Here is a 17908-nt window from a genome sequence, read left to right on the forward strand (position 1 = left end):
GGGCCTCCATCACACCACTGAGGAATTATCCTTGTTTGTTACTGTTTGCAATGAATGATTGAAGGAGTTGCGTATCTTCAGATCTATAGATTCCTGCTATGATATGACATGATATTGTATTTGAATCGTACTCATACACGCGTGTTTCAGAGCGTGACGAGGCAAGGGAGGGGAAGAAGGGAGGACAAAACAGCGATCTTCCTAGGCCCAGTGACATTGAGAATGCTCAAGTGCAGGGGAGAGGGAGGGAGGAAAGTGCAAGGAGAGGGGCGAGGTGGAACGTGCCTAGGAAGGGATAAAAACAACAACAACTGGTAGCGCAGCCAGCAGGGTGGCAAGTGCGAGGTTTAAAGCGCAGACAAGGGGTGTCTGATAAGTGCAGGTAAGGGCACTGTAGGGTTACAGATACAGACCCAAGTGCAAGGATTGCGTGCAAGGGTTGCCAGGAGGCAGTGCAGGTGTGCGGCTGGGTGGGCAGGGACCTTGGCCCGAAATCAGAGGGTAGCCAGGTGCACGGAGCCGAAGCAGACAGATCAGCAGGGGAGCGGAAGAGCAAAGGCAGAAGCAAAGAGGAAGGTCTTGAGGTGCTTCCGGAACCAGAGATGGTTCTCCTCAAGTTTCAGTGTGGCAGGCAGGCTGTTCCAGAGGGAGGCCCCAGCTGAGGAAAGAGATCTACCCCCAACTCGTTGCTTGGAGAAGCGACCGGCCCTGAGGGAGTTGGAGGTGGAGGAGAAAAGAGCTCGAGTGGGAAGGTATTTACGGAGGGAGAGTTGAAGGTATTTTGGACCCAGGCCCCAGTAAGCCTTGTGGACAATGCAGAGGGACTTGAATTTAACCCTTGCAGCCACTGGGAGCAATGAAAAGATTTCAGGGCTGGAGAGATACGATCCCTGGGCTTCAGACCAAGGAAACGTCTTGCAGTCCTGTTCTGGATGAGTTGCAGAGGACAGAGAGAAGAAGCAGGCAGATTTAGAAAGAGGCTGTTGCAGTAGTCTAGCCTAGAGAGAATCAGAGCTCTAGATACAGTAAGCTTCTGGGGGAAGGAGAGGAAAGGAACAATACCTCTGCAAATGTACAGTTGGTAGTTTGACTTCTTAGAGATGTCAGAGATGTGAGAAGAAAAGGAGAGTGTGGAGTCGAAGATGACCCCAAGGTTCTTAGCCTCAAAGGTGGGAGCAGGAAGAGGGCCAAGGGAGGCCGGCCAGAGAGTGGCAGGAAAGGAGGGTGCAGGTGTGCCGATGAGGAGAATCTCTGCCTAAATGGGATTAAGGCAGAGATCATTGGCGGCAGACCAGTCCTGGATGGCAGACAGACGGTCAGAGATGAGGGAGGGAAGCCTGAAAACAAGCAGAGTGTCATCCGCATAGCACTGAAAGTTGAAGCAGAGAGCTGCAATGCGGTGGGAAATGGGTGCCAGGTATTGGTTGAACAGCCAGGGAGAGAGGTTGGACCCGTGGGGAACACCACAAGTAGAGAATGAGATGGCGAAAAGGAAGGACCCAAGTTGGACCTGGGAGGGCCGATCAGAGTGGAAAGAGGTCATCCAGGCCAGGGCCTGATCAGTGATACCCGGCTTATCACGGAGACAGTTGAGCAGGATGGCATGGTTGACCGTGTCAAAGGCAGAAGAGAAATCGAGTAGGATGAGGACCCAAAAGGGATGTTAGAGTCATGGTTGGACAGCAGGTCTTCACAGGTGTTCAGGAGAGCAGTTTCCATGCTTCTGACAGCTCTGAAGCCAGGCTGATGGTCATGGAGACAACCAACAGAGTCGGTGTGAAGATTAAGCTGGGAGATGGTCAGCTTTTCCAAGAGTTTGCCCTGGAAAGGAGTGATAGAAACCTGCGAAGTTAGCCGGGCCGGAGGGGTCGGCTGTGGAATTTTTGAGAAGAGGGTGCACAAGAGAATGCTTCAGAGTGGAGGGGAAGATTCCACAGGTGATGGAATGGTTACAGAAGTCGGCCAGATTCAGAGCAAGGGTGTCAATGTGGTCCTTGATGGTTTTGGACGAACAGGGAAGAACCTGTTTTGACTGGAATCACACAATCTCCTGGGCTTGCGCCAATCTGGTTTCCAACCAAGCCACGGCACTGAATCGGCCTTACTGGACCTAAAGATTCAACAGGATGATATCAAAGATGCCAAGAAGCAAGCCCTCCTCTTGTTACTGGGCCTGTCTGCAGCCTTCGACCATGTATACATATTGAATAAATCAAAAAGGCAGCCTATGATCGAGCCAGCCAGGAGTCAACATGGAATTAGTCAAATGTGTTATCCATTGCGCCACTGGACCGCTGCTACAGCGTGAGCAGGAGTCAGCACTTTTGTAACGAAACAGAAGTTTCCTGCTTGAGACACAGTGAGAAACGTACTTCTCATTTTTACAAGGAGAGGTAGAAAAAAACGCTACAAGCCCACAATGAGCAGGTGAGCGAGCGTGTGCCATCATGAGAAACTTAGTTCTCATTTTTCCCAGAGGACAGGTAGAAAAAACGCATTAACTACGAACAAACAATGTGCTTTTGTGTGCCATGCGTGACAAGGCTCATTTTTAAATACTTTCTAGAACAAAAAGGCAGCATGCGAACGAGCCAGCCAGGAGTCGAACCTGGAATCTTCTGCTCCGTAGGCAGACGCGTTATCCATTGCGCCACTGGCCCTCTGCTGCAGTGACTCTTGGAATCAGCACTTTTGTTACGACGCAGAGGCTCATCATGCGGATTGAGCCATCATGAGCAACTTAGTTCTCATTTTTATAAGGAGAGGTGGTTGAAAACACGCCTACGAACTGACAATGAGCAGGCGTGTGCCATGTGTTAGAGACATCATGAGAAATAAGGTAGTTCCCATTTTTTCTCCCGAGTAGAGGTAGAAACACGCTGCAACAGTGACTACAAACACACAATGAGCTTTCGAGTGCCTTGCGTGAGAAGGCTCATTTTTAAATACAGAACAAAAAGGCAGCATTTGAACGAGCCAGCCAGGAGTCGATCCTGGAATCTTCTGCTCCGTAGGCAGACGCGTTATCCATTGCGCCACTGGCCCGCTGCTGCACTGTGAGCTGCATTCAGCACTTTTGTTACGAACCAGAGGCTCAGGTCGGGCTGCCTGAGACATCACGAGAAACTTTGTTCTCATTTTTACAGCGAGAGGTAGGAAAAACGCTACCAACACACAATAAGCAGGCGTGTGACATGTGTTAAAGAAGGCTCATTTTTAAATACTTTATTGAAAACAATACATACACACATCTGACAAAGAACACATTTGGCATCAGATACTGCCCGGATTGCAACTGTCTGCACGTATTTTCTGGCGAGTTTTACGGACCAAGCATCTCATTTATTGTACGATAGCACTCACATTTTCATGCTCAAATAACAGATTTAGACTGTTTTCACTTTTTAGTATTGTACCATTTTATGTGCTCGGTGCTCTTCAGTGTTAAATCCGCGGGAGAGGATGATCTGTACCCAGATCAACTCCAAAAGTGCCATACAGATATGAAACAGGTAAGGCCTGAGTGATAGGCGTGCCAAGGAGTACTCGACGTGCATGCCACAGAAACGCGAAACATGCAACAAGTGAGAGACATAAAATGGGGTTTTTCACTTTAAGAAATAATATATAATATATTGAATACAATTTTTTGTTTACTTCTTAAAAGGTGTTTTATTGAGCTGTAGCCTTCCTCTTAGAGAGCAGGACTAAGAAGCCCGGCTGGAGCATTTCAGCACATTTTTATTTCCTTTTGGCGATCGCTGTGTCAGGGTGTTGGGTTGGGGCTCCAAGATTGCCGAACACCAGGCGAGCAGTCTATCATGGGGAACAGTTTAGTATACAACACCGGTGCGATGAAGGCACATGGCCTACTGTGCATTTTAAGCACCACCTATAAGCCGAAACCGTTGCATTGAAGTACAGGTAGGAGGGAGATGACATGTGAAGAGGGACACACGACTTGGTTTTTTTTGGGTTATTTATTTGTTAAATATTGTTGGTTGTTTATCGTCTAATTGACTGCCTTGGGCCATGCTTACCTCTTTGGCCATTCCCACCCACTCCTTGCCCCTCCCACCCAAAACTCAACCCCTGGTATCTATGTTGTTTCTATGCAGTCTGCTGTGAGTTAATGGCTTAATTGCCGCTGTAAATGGCTACCGGTATAATAACAAAAATCTTACCCAATTCTACCTGTCCTTAACTCACTACCCCACCCCCTCTATTCCCACCTCTCCCCTCTCACCCAATCTACCCTTATCCCCACCCTACTCTACCACCACTGACTATACCCCAAACCACTCTACACCTACCCCACTCTTCGCTACCCACAATATCCCACACCACTGTAGACCTACCCTACCCACTGCCCCACCCCACTGTACCCCTATCCATCAAACCACTGTAGACTGGCAAGGTGACACGAGGTCCTTTGATCCCAATAGATTTCGCCCAGCCTTTCCATATCTTCAGATCACTACCGAGTTAAGGTACGTGTTTGTTGAGTCTTCAACTTACCCCAGACCTACGCTAGTTGTTCAAGATCAGACAGGCAGTCAAAGTGAACAGGCACGCCTTTGACAGTGTCTCTTCGGATGTAGGTAGATGCACAAAGTATTCTATTCTGAGGTCCATGCATTCTGCCATGTAAGCGCCAAACAGCCCTTTCACGGGAAGACCCTTCAAAAAGTAAAGACTCCGCTTTCTGTATGTTGGCATGTAGCACGTAGCCCATCTTGGCAGATAGCGTACATCACATTGCATCTAGTGGTGGCCCTATGTTGTGATTCTTCACTTGCCAAATCATAGCAGTGCTAAAAGGTCATGGCCAAGAGGCCTCAGCGGCAGGGGATCTGCGTCCAGTGCAAATTGGCACATGCCAAAACGTCCTGAACAATGGAGAAGGCAAAGAAGTTTCATTAGTGGTGTAATGGGAGGATAAATCGTGTTCCAGATGTTGGGGACATCCCTCAGACCTGTTAAGGGCCTCCATCACACCACTGAGGAATTATCCTTGTTTGTTACTGTTTGCAATGAATGATTGAAGGAGTTGCGTATCTTCAGATCTATAGATTCCTGCTATGATATGACATGATATTGTATTTGAATCGTACTCATACACGCGTGTTTCAGAGCGTGACGAGGCAAGGGAGGGGAAGAAGGGAGGACAAAACAGCGATCTTCCTAGGCCCAGTGACATTGAGAATGCTCAAGTGCAGGGGAGAGGGAGGGAGGAAAGTGCAAGGAGAGGGGCGAGGTGGAACGTGCCTAGGAAGGGATAAAAACAACAACAACTGGTAGCGCAGCCAGCAGGGTGGCAAGTGCGAGGTTTAAAGCGCAGACAAGGGGTGTCTGATAAGTGCAGGTAAGGGCACTGTAGGGTTACAGATACAGACCCAAGTGCAAGGATTGCGTGCAAGGGTTGCCAGGAGGCAGTGCAGGTGTGCGGCTGGGTGGGCAGGGACCTTGGCCCGAAATCAGAGGGTAGCCAGGTGCACGGAGCCGAAGCAGACAGATCAGCAGGGGAGCGGAAGAGCAAAGGCAGAAGCAAAGAGGAAGGTCTTGAGGTGCTTCCGGAACCAGAGATGGTTCTCCTCAAGTTTCAGTGTGGCAGGCAGGCTGTTCCAGAGGGAGGCCCCAGCTGAGGAAAGAGATCTACCCCCAACTCGTTGCTTGGAGAAGCGACCGGCCCTGAGGGAGTTGGAGGTGGAGGAGAAAAGAGCTCGAGTGGGAAGGTATTTACGGAGGGAGAGTTGAAGGTATTTTGGACCCAGGCCCCAGTAAGCCTTGTGGACAATGCAGAGGGACTTGAATTTAACCCTTGCAGCCACTGGGAGCAATGAAAAGATTTCAGGGCTGGAGAGATACGATCCCTGGGCTTCAGACCAAGGAAACGTCTTGCAGTCCTGTTCTGGATGAGTTGCAGAGGACAGAGAGAAGAAGCAGGCAGATTTAGAAAGAGGCTGTTGCAGTAGTCTAGCCTAGAGAGAATCAGAGCTCTAGATACAGTAAGCTTCTGGGGGAAGGAGAGGAAAGGAACAATACCTCTGCAAATGTACAGTTGGTAGTTTGACTTCTTAGAGATGTCAGAGATGTGAGAAGAAAAGGAGAGTGTGGAGTCGAAGATGACCCCAAGGTTCTTAGCCTCAAAGGTGGGAGCAGGAAGAGGGCCAAGGGAGGCCGGCCAGAGAGTGGCAGGAAAGGAGGGTGCAGGTGTGCCGATGAGGAGAATCTCTGCCTAAATGGGATTAAGGCAGAGATCATTGGCGGCAGACCAGTCCTGGATGGCAGACAGACGGTCAGAGATGAGGGAGGGAAGCCTGAAAACAAGCAGAGTGTCATCCGCATAGCACTGAAAGTTGAAGCAGAGAGCTGCAATGCGGTGGGAAATGGGTGCCAGGTATTGGTTGAACAGCCAGGGAGAGAGGTTAGACCCGTGGGGAACACCACAAGTAGAGAATGAGATGGCGAAAAGGAAGGACCCAAGTTGGACCTGGGAGGGCCGATCAGAGTGGAAAGAGGTCATCCAGGCCAGGGCCTGATCAGTGATACCCGGCTTATCACGGAGACAGTTGAGCAGGATGGCATGGTTGACCGTGTCAAAGGCAGAAGAGAAATCGAGTAGGATGAGGACCCAAAAGGGATGTTAGAGTCATGGTTGGACAGCAGGTCTTCACAGGTGTTCAGGAGAGCAGTTTCCATGCTTCTGACAGCTCTGAAGCCAGGCTGATGGTCATGGAGACAACCAACAGAGTCGGTGTGAAGATTAAGCTGGGAGATGGTCAGCTTTTCCAAGAGTTTGCCCTGGAAAGGAGTGATAGAAACCTGCGAAGTTAGCCGGGCCGGAGGGGTCGGCTGTGGAATTTTTGAGAAGAGGGTGCACAAGAGAATGCTTCAGAGTGGAGGGGAAGATTCCACAGGTGATGGAATGGTTACAGAAGTCGGCCAGATTCAGAGCAAGGGTGTCAATGTGGTCCTTGATGGTTTTGGACGAACAGGGAAGAACCTGTTTTGACTGGAATCACACAATCTCCTGGGCTTGCGCCAATCTGGTTTCCAACCAAGCCACGGCACTGAATCGGCCTTACTGGACCTAAAGATTCAACAGGATGATATCAAAGATGCCAAGAAGCAAGCCCTCCTCTTGTTACTGGGCCTGTCTGCAGCCTTCGACCATGTATACATATTGAATAAATCAAAAAGGCAGCCTATGATCGAGCCAGCCAGGAGTCAACCTGGAATTAGTCAAATGTGTTATCCATTGCGCCACTGGACCGCTGCTACAGCGTGAGCAGGAGTCAGCACTTTTGTAACGAAATAGAAGTTTCCTGCTTGAGACACAGTGATAAACGTACTTCTCATTTTTACAAGGAGAGGTAGAAAAAAACGCTACAAGCCCACAATGAGCAGGTGAGCGAGCGTGTGCCATCATGAGAAACTTAGTTCTCATTTTTCCCAGAGGAGAGGTAGAAAAAACGCACTAACTACGAACAAACAATGTGCTTTTGTGTGCCATGCGTGACAAGGCTCATTTTTAAATACTTTCTAGAACAAAAAGGCAGCATGCGAACGAGCCAGCCAGGAGTCGAACCTGGAATCTTCTGCTCCGTAGGCAGACGCGTTATCCATTGCGCCACTGGCCCTCTGCTGCAGTGACTCTTGGAATCAGCACTTTTGTTACGACGCAGATGCTCATCATGCGGATTGAGCCATCATGAGCAACTTAGTTCTCATTTTTATAAGGAGAGGTGGTTGAAAACACGCCTACGAACTGACAATGAGCAGGCGTGTGCCATGTGTTAGAGACATCATGAGAAATAACGTAGTTCCCATTTTTTCTCCCGAGTAGAGGTAGAAACACGCTGCAACAGTGACTACAAACACACAATGAGCTTTCGAGTGCCTTGCGTGAGAAGGCTCATTTTTAAATACAGAACAAAAAGGCAGCATTTGAACGAGCCAGCCAGGGAATCTTCTGCTCCGTAGGCAGACGCGTTATCCATTGCGCCACTGGCCCGCTGCTGCACTGTGTGCTGCATTCAGCACTTTTGTTACGAACCAGAGGCTCAGGTCGGGCTGCCTGAGACATCACGAGAAACTTTGTTCTCATTTTTACAGCGAGAGGTAGGAAAAACGCTACCAACACACAATAAGCAGGCGTGTGACATGTGTTAAAGAAGGCTCATTTTTAAATACTTTATTGAAAACAATACATACAAACATCTGACAAAGAACGCATTTGGCATCAGATACTGCCCGGATTGCAACTCTCTGCACGTATTTTCTGGCGAGTTTTACGGACCAAGCATCTCATTTATTGTACTATAGCACTCACATTTTCATGCGCAAATAACAGATTTAGAATGTTTTCACTTTTTAGTATTGTACCATTTTATGTGCTCGGTGCTCTTCAGTGTTAAATCCGCGGGAGAGGATGATCTGTACCCAGATCAACCCCAAAAGTGCCATACAGATATGAAACAGATAAGGCCTGAGTGATAGGCGTGCCAAGGAGTACTCGACGTGCATGCTACAGAAACGCGAAACATGCAACAAGTGAGAGACATAAAATGGGGTTTTTCACTTTAAGAAATAACATATAATATATTGAATACAATTTTTTGTTTACTTCTTAAAAGGTGTTTTATTGAGCTGTAGCCTTCCTCTTAGAGAGCAGGACTAAGAAGCCCGGCTGGAGCATTTCAGCACATTTTTATTTCCTTTTGGCGATCGCTGTGTCAGGGTGTTGGGTTGGGGCTCCAAGATTGCCGAACACCAGGCGAGCAGTCTATCATGGGGAACAGTTTAGTATACAACACCGGTGCGATGAAGGCACATGGCCTACTGTGCATTTTAAGCACCACCTATAAGCCGAAACCGTTGCATTGAAGTACAGGTAGGAGGGAGATGACATGTGAAGAGGGACACACGACTTGTTTTTTTTTGGGTTATTTATTTGTTAAATATTGTTGGTTGTTTATCGTCTAATTGACTGCCTTGGGCCATGCTTACCTCTTTGGCCATTCCCACCCACTCCTTGCCCCTCCCACCCAAAACTCAACCCCTGGTATCTATGTTGTTTCTAAGCAGTCTGCTGTGAGTTAATGGCTTAATTGCCGCTGTAAATGGCTACCGGTATAATAACAAAAATCTTACCCAATTCTACCTGTCCTTAACTCACTACCCCACCCCCTCTATTCCCACCTCTCCCCTCTCACCCAATCTACCCTTATCCCCACCCTACTCTACCACCACTGACTATACCCCAAACCACTCTACACCTACCCCACTCTTCGCTACCCACAATATCCCACACCACTGTACACCTACCCTACCCACTGCCCCACCCCACTGTACCCCTATCCATCAAACCACTGTAGACTGGCAAGGTGACACGAGGTCCTTTGATCCCAATAGATTTCGCCCAGCCTTTCCATATCTTCAGATCACTACCGAGTTAAGGTACGTGTTTGTTGAGTCTTCAACTTACCCCAGACCTACGCTAGTTGTTCAAGATCAGACAGGCAGTCAAAGTGAACAGGCACGCCTTTGACAATGTCTCTTCGGATGTAGGTAGATGCACAAAGTATTCTATTCTGAGGTCCATGCATTCTGCCATGTAAGCGCCAAACAGCCCTTTCACGGGAAGACCCTTCAAAAAGTAAAGACTCCGCTTTCTGTATGTTGGCATGTAGCACGTAGCCCATCTTGGCAGATAGCGTACATCACATTGCATCTAGTGGTGGCCCCATGTTGTGATTCTTCACTTGCCAAATCATAGCAGTGCTAAAAGGTCATGGCCAAGAGGCCTCAGCGGCAGGGGATCTGCGTCCAGTGCAAATTGGCACATGCCAAAACGTCCTGAACAATGGAGAAGGCAAAGAAGTTTCATTAGTGGTGTAATGGGAGGATAAATCGTGTTCCAGATGTTGGGGACATCCCTCAGACCTGTTAAGGGCCTCCATCACACCACTGAGGAATCATCCTTGTTTGTTACTGTTTGCAATGAATGATTGAAGGAGTTGCGTATCTTCAGATCTATAGATTCCTGCTATGATATGACATGATATTGTATTTGAATTGTACTCATACACGCGTGTTTCAGAGCGTGACGAGGCAAGGGAGGGGAAGAAGGGAGGACAAAACAGCGATCTTCCTAGGCCCAGTGACATTGAGAATGCTCAAGTGCAGGGGAGAGGGAGGGAGGAAAGTACAAGGAGAGGGGCGAGGTGGAACGTGCCGAGGAAGGGATAAAAACAACAACAACTGGTAGCGCAGCCAGCAGGGTGGCAAGTGCGAGGTTTAAAGCGCAGACAAGGGGTGTCTGATAAGTGCAGGTAAGGGCACTGTAGGGTTACAGATACAGACCCAAGTGCAAGGATTGCGTGCAAGGGTTGCCAGGAGGCAGTGCAGGTGTGCGGCTGGGTGGGCAGGGACCTTGGCCCGAAATCAGAGGGTAGCCAGGTGCACGGAGCCGAAGCAGACAGATCAGCAGGGGAGCGGAAGAGCAAAGGCAGAAGCAAAGAGGAAGGTCTTGAGGTGCTTCCGGAACCAGAGATGGTTCTCCTCAAGTTTCAGTGTGGCAGGCAGGCTGTTCCAGAGGGAGGCCCCAGCTGAGGAAAGAGATCTACCCCCAACTCGTTGCTTGGAGAAGCGACCGGCCCTGAGGGAGTTGGAGGTGGAGGAGAAAAGAGCTCGAGTGGGAAGGTATTTACGGAGGGAGAGTTGAAGGTATTTTGGACCCAGGCCCCAGTAAGCCTTGTGGACAATGCAGAGGGACTTGAATTTAACCCTTGCAGCCACTGGGAGCAATGAAAAGATTTCAGGGCTGGAGAGATACGATCCCTGGGCTTCAGACCAAGGAAACGTCTTGCAGTCCTGTTCTGGATGAGTTGCAGAGGACAGAGAGAAGAAGCAGGCAGATTTAGAAAGAGGCTGTTGCAGTAGTCTAGCCTAGAGAGAATCAGAGCTCTAGATACAGTAAGCTTCTGGGGGAAGGAGAGGAAAGGAACAATACCTCTGCAAATGTACAGTTGGTAGTTTGACTTCTTAGAGATGTCAGAGATGTGAGAAGAAAAGGAGAGTGTGGAGTCGAAGATGACCCCAAGGTTCTTAGCCTCAAAGGTGGGAGCAGGAAGAGGGCCAAGGGAGGCCGGCCAGAGAGTGGCAGGAAAGGAGGGTGCAGGTGTGCCGATGAGGAGAATCTCTGCCTAAATGGGATTAAGGCAGAGATCATTGGCGGCAGACCAGTCCTGGATGGCAGACAGACGGTCAGAGATGAGGGAGGGAAGCCTGAAAACAAGCAGAGTGTCATCCGCATAGCACTGAAAGTTGAAGCAGAGAGCTGCAATGCGGTGGGAAATGGGTGCCAGGTATTGGTTGAACAGCCAGGGAGAGAGGTTAGACCCGTGGGGAACACCACAAGTAGAGAATGAGATGGCGAAAAGGAAGGACCCAAGTTGGACCTGGGAGGGCCGATCAGAGTGGAAAGAGGTCATCCAGGCCAGGGCCTGATCAGTGATACCCGGCTTATCACGGAGACAGTTGAGCAGGATGGCATGGTTGACCGTGTCAAAGGCAGAAGAGAAATCGAGTAGGATGAGGACCCAAAAGGGATGTTAGAGTCATGGTTGGACAGCAGGTCTTCACAGGTGTTCAGGAGAGCAGTTTCCATGCTTCTGACAGCTCTGAAGCCAGGCTGATGGTCATGGAGACAACCAACAGAGTCGGTGTGAAGATTAAGCTGGGAGATGGTCAGCTTTTCCAAGAGTTTGCCCTGGAAAGGAGTGATAGAAACCTGCGAAGTTAGCCGGGCCGGAGGGGTCGGCTGTGGAATTTTTGAGAAGAGGGTGCACAAGAGAATGCTTCAGAGTGGAGGGGAAGATTCCACAGGTGATGGAATGGTTACAGAAGTCGGCCAGATTCAGAGCAAGGGTGTCAATGTGGTCCTTGATGGTTTTGGACGAACAGGGAAGAACCTGTTTTGACTGGAATCACACAATCTCCTGGGCTTGCGCCAATCTGGTTTCCAACCAAGCCACGGCACTGAATCGGCCTTACTGGACCTAAAGATTCAACAGGATGATATCAAAGATGCCAAGAAGCAAGCCCTCCTCTTGTTACTGGGCCTGTCTGCAGCCTTCGACCATGTATACATATTGAATAAATCAAAAAGGCAGCCTATGATCGAGCCAGCCAGGAGTCAACCTGGAATTAGTCAAATGTGTTATCCATTGCGCCACTGGACCGCTGCTACAGCGTGAGCAGGAGTCAGCACTTTTGTAACGAAACAGAAGTTTCCTGCTTGAGACACAGTGAGAAACGTACTTCTCATTTTTACAAGGAGAGGTAGAAAAAAACGCTACAAGCCCACAATGAGCAGGTGAGCGAGCGTGTGCCATCATGAGAAACTTAGTTCTCATTTTTCCCAGAGGAGAGGTAGAAAAAACGCACTAACTACGAACAAACAATGTGCTTTTGTGTGCCATGCGTGACAAGGCTCATTTTTAAATACTTTCTAGAACAAAAAGGCAGCATGCGAACGAGCCAGCCAGGAGTCGAACCTGGAATCTTCTGCTCCGTAGGCAGACGCGTTATCCATTGCGCCACTGGCCCTCTGCTGCAGTGACTCTTGGAATCAGCACTTTTGTTACGACGCAGAGGCTCATCATGCGGATTGAGCCATCATGAGCAACTTAGTTCTCATTTTTATAAGGAGAGGTGGTTGAAAACACGCCTACGAACTGACAATGAGCAGGCGTGTGCCATGTGTTAGAGACATCATGAGAAATAACGTAGTTCCCATTTTTTCTCCCGAGTAGAGGTAGAAACACGCTGCAACAGTGACTACAAACACACAATGAGCTTTCGAGTGCCTTGCGTGAGAAGGCTCATTTTTAAATACAGAACAAAAAGGCAGCATTTGAACGAGCCAGCCAGGAGTCGAACCTGGAATCTTCTGCTACTTTTGTTACGAACCAGAGGCTCAGGTCGGGCTGCCTGAGACATCACGAGAAACTTTGTTCTCATTTTTACAGCGAGAGGTAGGAAAAACGCTACCAACACACAATAAGCAGGCGTGTGACATGTGTTAAAGAAGGCTCATTTTTAAATACTTTATTGAAAACAATACATACACACATCTGACAAAGAACACATTTGGCATCAGATACTGCCCGGATTGCAACTGTCTGCACGTATTTTCTGGCGAGTTTTACGGACCAAGCATCTCATTTATTGTACGATAGCACTCACATTTTCATGCGCAAATAACAGATTTAGACTGTTTTCACTTTTTAGTATTGTACCATTTTATGTGCTCGGTGCTCTTCAGTGTTAAATCCGCGGGAGAGGATGATCTGTACCCAGATCAACCCCAAAAGTACCATACAGATATGAAACAGGTAAGGCCTGAGTGATAGGCGTGCCAAGGAGTACTCGACGTGCATGCCACAGAAACGCGAAACATGCAACAAGTGAGAGACATAAAATGGGGTTTTTCACTTTAAGAAATAACATATAATATATTGAATACAATTTTTTGTTTACTTCTTAAAAGGTGTTTTATTGAGCTGCAGCCTTCCTCTTAGAGAGCAGGACTAAGAAGCCCGGCTGGAGCATTTCAGCACATTTTTATTTCCTTTTGGCGATCGCTGTGTCAGGGTGTTGGGTTGGGGCTCCAAGATTGCCGAACACCAGGCGAGCAGTCTATCATGGGGAACAGTTTAGTATACAACACCGGTGCGATGAAGGTACATGGCCTACTGTGCATTTTAAGCACCACCTATAAGCCGAAACCGTTGCATTGAAGTACAGGTAGGAGGGAGATGACATGTGAAGAGGGACACACGACTTGTTTTTTTTTGGGTTATTTATTTGTTAAATATTGTTGGTTGTTTATCGTCTAATTGACTGCCTTGGGCCATGCTTACCTCTTTGGCCATTCCCACCCACTCCTTGCCCCTCCCACCCAAAACTCAACCCCTGGTATCTATGTTGTTTCTAAGCAGTCTGCTGTGAGTTAATGGCTTAATTGCCGCTGTAAATGGCTACCGGTATAATAACAAAAATCTTACCCAATTCTACCTGACCTTAACTCACTACCCCACCCCCTCTATTCCCACCTCTCCCCTCTCACCCAATCTACCCTTATCCCCACCCTACTCTACCACCACTGACTATACCCCAAACCACTCTACACCTACCCCACTCTTCGCTACCCACAATATCCCACACCACTGTACACCTACCCTACCCACTGCCCCACCCCACTGTACCCCTATCCATCAAACCACTGTAGACTGGCAAGGTGACACGAGGTCCTTTGATCCCAATAGATTTCGCCCAGCCTTTCCATATCTTCATATCACTACCGAGTTAAGGTACGTGTTTGTTGAGTCTTCAACTTACCCCAGACCTACGCTAGTTGTTCAAGATCAGACAGGCAGTCAAAGTGAACAGGCACGCCTTTGACAGTGTCTCTTCGGATGTAGGTAGATGCACAAAGTATTCTATTCTGAGGTCCATGCATTCTGCCATGTAAGCGCCAAACAGCCCTTTCACAGGAAGACCCTTCAAAAAGTAAAGACTCCGCTTTCTGTATGTTGGCATGTAGCACGTAGCCCATCTTGGCAGATAGCGTACATCACATTGCATCTAGTGGTGGCCCTATGTTGTGATTCTTCACTTGCCAAATCATAGCAGTGCTAAAAGGTCATGGCCAAGAGGCCTCAGCGGCAGGGGATCTGCGTCCAGTGCAAATTGGCACATGCCAAAACGTCCTGAACAATGGAGAAGGCAAAGAAGTTTCATTAGTGGTGTAATGGGAGGATAAATCGTGTTCCAGATGTTGGGGACATCCCTCAGACCTGTTAAGGGCCTCCATCACACCACTGAGGAATTATCCTTGTTTGTTACTGTTTGCAATGAATGATTGAAGGAGTTGCGTATCTTCAGATCTATAGATTCCTGCTATGATATGACATGATATTGTATTTGAATCGTACTCATACACGCGTGTTTCAGAGCGTGACGAGGCAAGGGAGGGGAAGAAGGGAGGACAAAACAGCGATCTTCCTAGGCCCAGTGACATTGAGAATGCTCAAGTGCAGGGGAGAGGGAGGGAGGAAAGTGCAAGGAGAGGGGCGAGGTGGAACGTGCCTAGGAAGGGATAAAAACAACAACAACTGGTAGCGCAGCCAGCAGGGTGGCAAGTGCGAGGTTTAAAGCGCAGACAAGGGGTGTCTGATAAGTGCAGGTAAGGGCACTGTAGGGTTACAGATACAGACCCAAGTGCAAGGATTGCGTGCAAGGGTTGCCAGGAGGCAGTGCAGGTGTGCGGCTGGGTGGGCAGGGACCTTGGCCCGAAATCAGAGGGTAGCCAGGTGCACGGAGCCGAAGCAGACAGATCAGCAGGGGAGCGGAAGAGCAAAGGCAGAAGCAAAGAGGAAGGTCTTGAGGTGCTTCCGGAACCAGAGATGGTTCTCCTCAAGTTTCAGTGTGGCAGGCAGGCTGTTCCAGAGGGAGGCCCCAGCTGAGGAAAGAGATCTACCCCCAACTCGTTGCTTGGAGAAGCGACCGGCCCTGAGGGAGTTGGAGGTGGAGGAGAAAAGAGCTCGAGTGGGAAGGTATTTACGGAGGGAGAGTTGAAGGTATTTTGGACCCAGGCCCCAGTAAGCCTTGTGGACAATGCAGAGGGACTTGAATTTAACCCTTGCAGCCACTGGGAGCAATGAAAAGATTTCAGGGCTGGAGAGATACGATCCCTGGGCTTCAGACCAAGGAAACGTCTTGCAGTCCTGTTCTGGATGAGTTGCAGAGGACAGAGAGAAGAAGCAGGCAGATTTAGAAAGAGGCTGTTGCAGTAGTCTAGCCTAGAGAGAATCAGAGCTCTAGATACAGTAAGCTTCTGGGGGAAGGAGAGGAAAGGAACAATACCTCTGCAAATGTACAGTTGGTAGTTTGACTTCTTAGAGATGTCAGAGATGTGAGAAGAAAAGGAGAGTGTGGAGTCGAAGATGACCCCAAGGTTCTTAGCCTCAAAGGTGGGAGCAGGAAGAGGGCCAAGGGAGGCCGGCCAGAGAGTGGCAGGAAAGGAGGGTGCAGGTGTGCCGATGAGGAGAATCTCTGCCTAAATGGGATTAAGGCAGAGATCATTGGCGGCAGACCAGTCCTGGATGGCAGACAGACGGTCAGAGATGAGGGAGGGAAGCCTGAAAACAAGCAGAGTGTCATCCGCATAGCACTGAAAGTTGAAGCAGAGAGCTGCAATGCGGTGGGAAATGGGTGCCAGGTATTGGTTGAACAGCCAGGGAGAGAGGTTAGACCCGTGGGGAACACCACAAGTAGAGAATGAGATGGCGAAAAGGAAGGACCCAAGTTGGACCTGGGAGGGCCGATCAGAGTGGAAAGAGGTCATCCAGGCCAGGGCCTGATCAGTGATACCCGGCTTATCACGGAGACAGTTGAGCAGGATGGCATGGTTGACCGTGTCAAAGGCAGAAGAGAAATCGAGTAGGATGAGGACCCAAAAGGGATGTTAGAGTCATGGTTGGACAGCAGGTCTTCACAGGTGTTCAGGAGAGCAGTTTCCATGCTTCTGACAGCTCTGAAGCCAGGCTGATGGTCATGGAGACAACCAACAGAGTCGGTGTGAAGATTAAGCTGGGAGATGGTCAGCTTTTCCAAGAGTTTGCCCTGGAAAGGAGTGATAGAAACCTGCGAAGTTAGCCGGGCCGGAGGGGTCGGCTGTGGAATTTTTGAGAAGAGGGTGCACAAGAGAATGCTTCAGAGTGGAGGGGAAGATTCCACAGGTGATGGAATGGTTACAGAAGTCGGCCAGATTCAGAGCAAGGGTGTCAATGTGGTCCTTGATGGTTTTGGACGAACAGGGAAGAACCTGTTTTGACTGGAATCACACAATCTCCTGGGCTTGCGCCAATCTGGTTTCCAACCAAGCCACGGCACTGAATCGGCCTTACTGGACCTAAAGATTCAACAGGATGATATCAAAGATGCCAAGAAGCAAGCCCTCCTCTTGTTACTGGGCCTGTCTGCAGCCTTCGACCATGTATACATATTGAATAAATCAAAAAGGCAGCCTATGATCGAGCCAGCCAGGAGTCAACCTGGAATTAGTCAAATGTGTTATCCATTGCGCCACTGGACCGCTGCTACAGCGTGAGCAGGAGTCAGCACTTTTGTAACGAAATAGAAGTTTCCTGCTTGAGACACAGTGATAAACGTACTTCTCATTTTTACAAGGAGAGGTAGAAAAAAACGCTACAAGCCCACAATGAGCAGGTGAGCGAGCGTGTGCCATCATGAGAAACTTAGTTCTCATTTTTCCCAGAGGAGAGGTAGAAAAAACGCACTAACTACGAACAAACAATGTGCTTTTGTGTGCCATGCGTGACAAGGCTCATTTTTAAATACTTTCTAGAACAAAAAGGCAGCATGCGAACGAGCCAGCCAGGAGTCGAACCTGGAATCTTCTGCTCCGTAGGCAGACGCGTTATCCATTGCGCCACTGGCCCTCTGCTGCAGTGACTCTTGGAATCAGCACTTTTGTTACGACGCAGATGCTCATCATGCGGATTGAGCCATCATGAGCAACTTAGTTCTCATTTTTATAAGGAGAGGTGGTTGAAAACACGCCTACGAACTGACAATGAGCAGGCGTGTGCCATGTGTTAGAGACATCATGAGAAATAACGTAGTTCCCATTTTTTCTCCCGAGTAGAGGTAGAAACACGCTGCAACAGTGACTACAAACACACAATGAGCTTTCGAGTGCCTTGCGTGAGAAGGCTCATTTTTAAATACAGAACAAAAAGGCAGCATTTGAACGAGCCAGCCAGGGAATCTTCTGCTCCGTAGGCAGACGCGTTATCCATTGCGCCACTGGCCC

General features: G+C 48.9%; 5 non-coding genes across 5 annotated transcripts; all 5 read right to left on the reverse strand.

Moving 5' to 3' along the window:
- Positions 1 to 2587: 2587 nt before the first annotated feature.
- On the reverse strand, positions 2588 to 2660 carry TRNAR-ACG (transfer RNA arginine (anticodon ACG)). Its single transcript has one exon. It is a non-coding gene; the product is annotated as a tRNA-Arg (tRNA).
- A 312-nt stretch (positions 2661 to 2972) lies between these two features.
- Positions 2973 to 3045, reverse strand: TRNAR-ACG (transfer RNA arginine (anticodon ACG)). The gene has a single exon. It is a non-coding gene; the product is annotated as a tRNA-Arg (tRNA).
- Positions 3046 to 7570: 4525 nt separating this feature from the next.
- On the reverse strand, positions 7571 to 7643 carry TRNAR-ACG (transfer RNA arginine (anticodon ACG)). The gene has a single exon. It is a non-coding gene; the product is annotated as a tRNA-Arg (tRNA).
- A 4899-nt stretch (positions 7644 to 12542) lies between these two features.
- On the reverse strand, positions 12543 to 12615 carry TRNAR-ACG (transfer RNA arginine (anticodon ACG)). The gene has a single exon. It is a non-coding gene; the product is annotated as a tRNA-Arg (tRNA).
- A 4846-nt stretch (positions 12616 to 17461) lies between these two features.
- Positions 17462 to 17534, reverse strand: TRNAR-ACG (transfer RNA arginine (anticodon ACG)). Its single transcript has one exon. It is a non-coding gene; the product is annotated as a tRNA-Arg (tRNA).
- Between the last annotated feature and the right edge of the window lie 374 nt (positions 17535 to 17908).

The sequence above is a fragment of the Ambystoma mexicanum genome, chromosome 13, assembly GCF_040938575.1.
Source record: "Ambystoma mexicanum isolate Mex_15411 chromosome 13, UKY_AmexF1_1, whole genome shotgun sequence".
NCBI lineage: Eukaryota > Metazoa > Chordata > Amphibia > Caudata > Ambystomatidae > Ambystoma > Ambystoma mexicanum.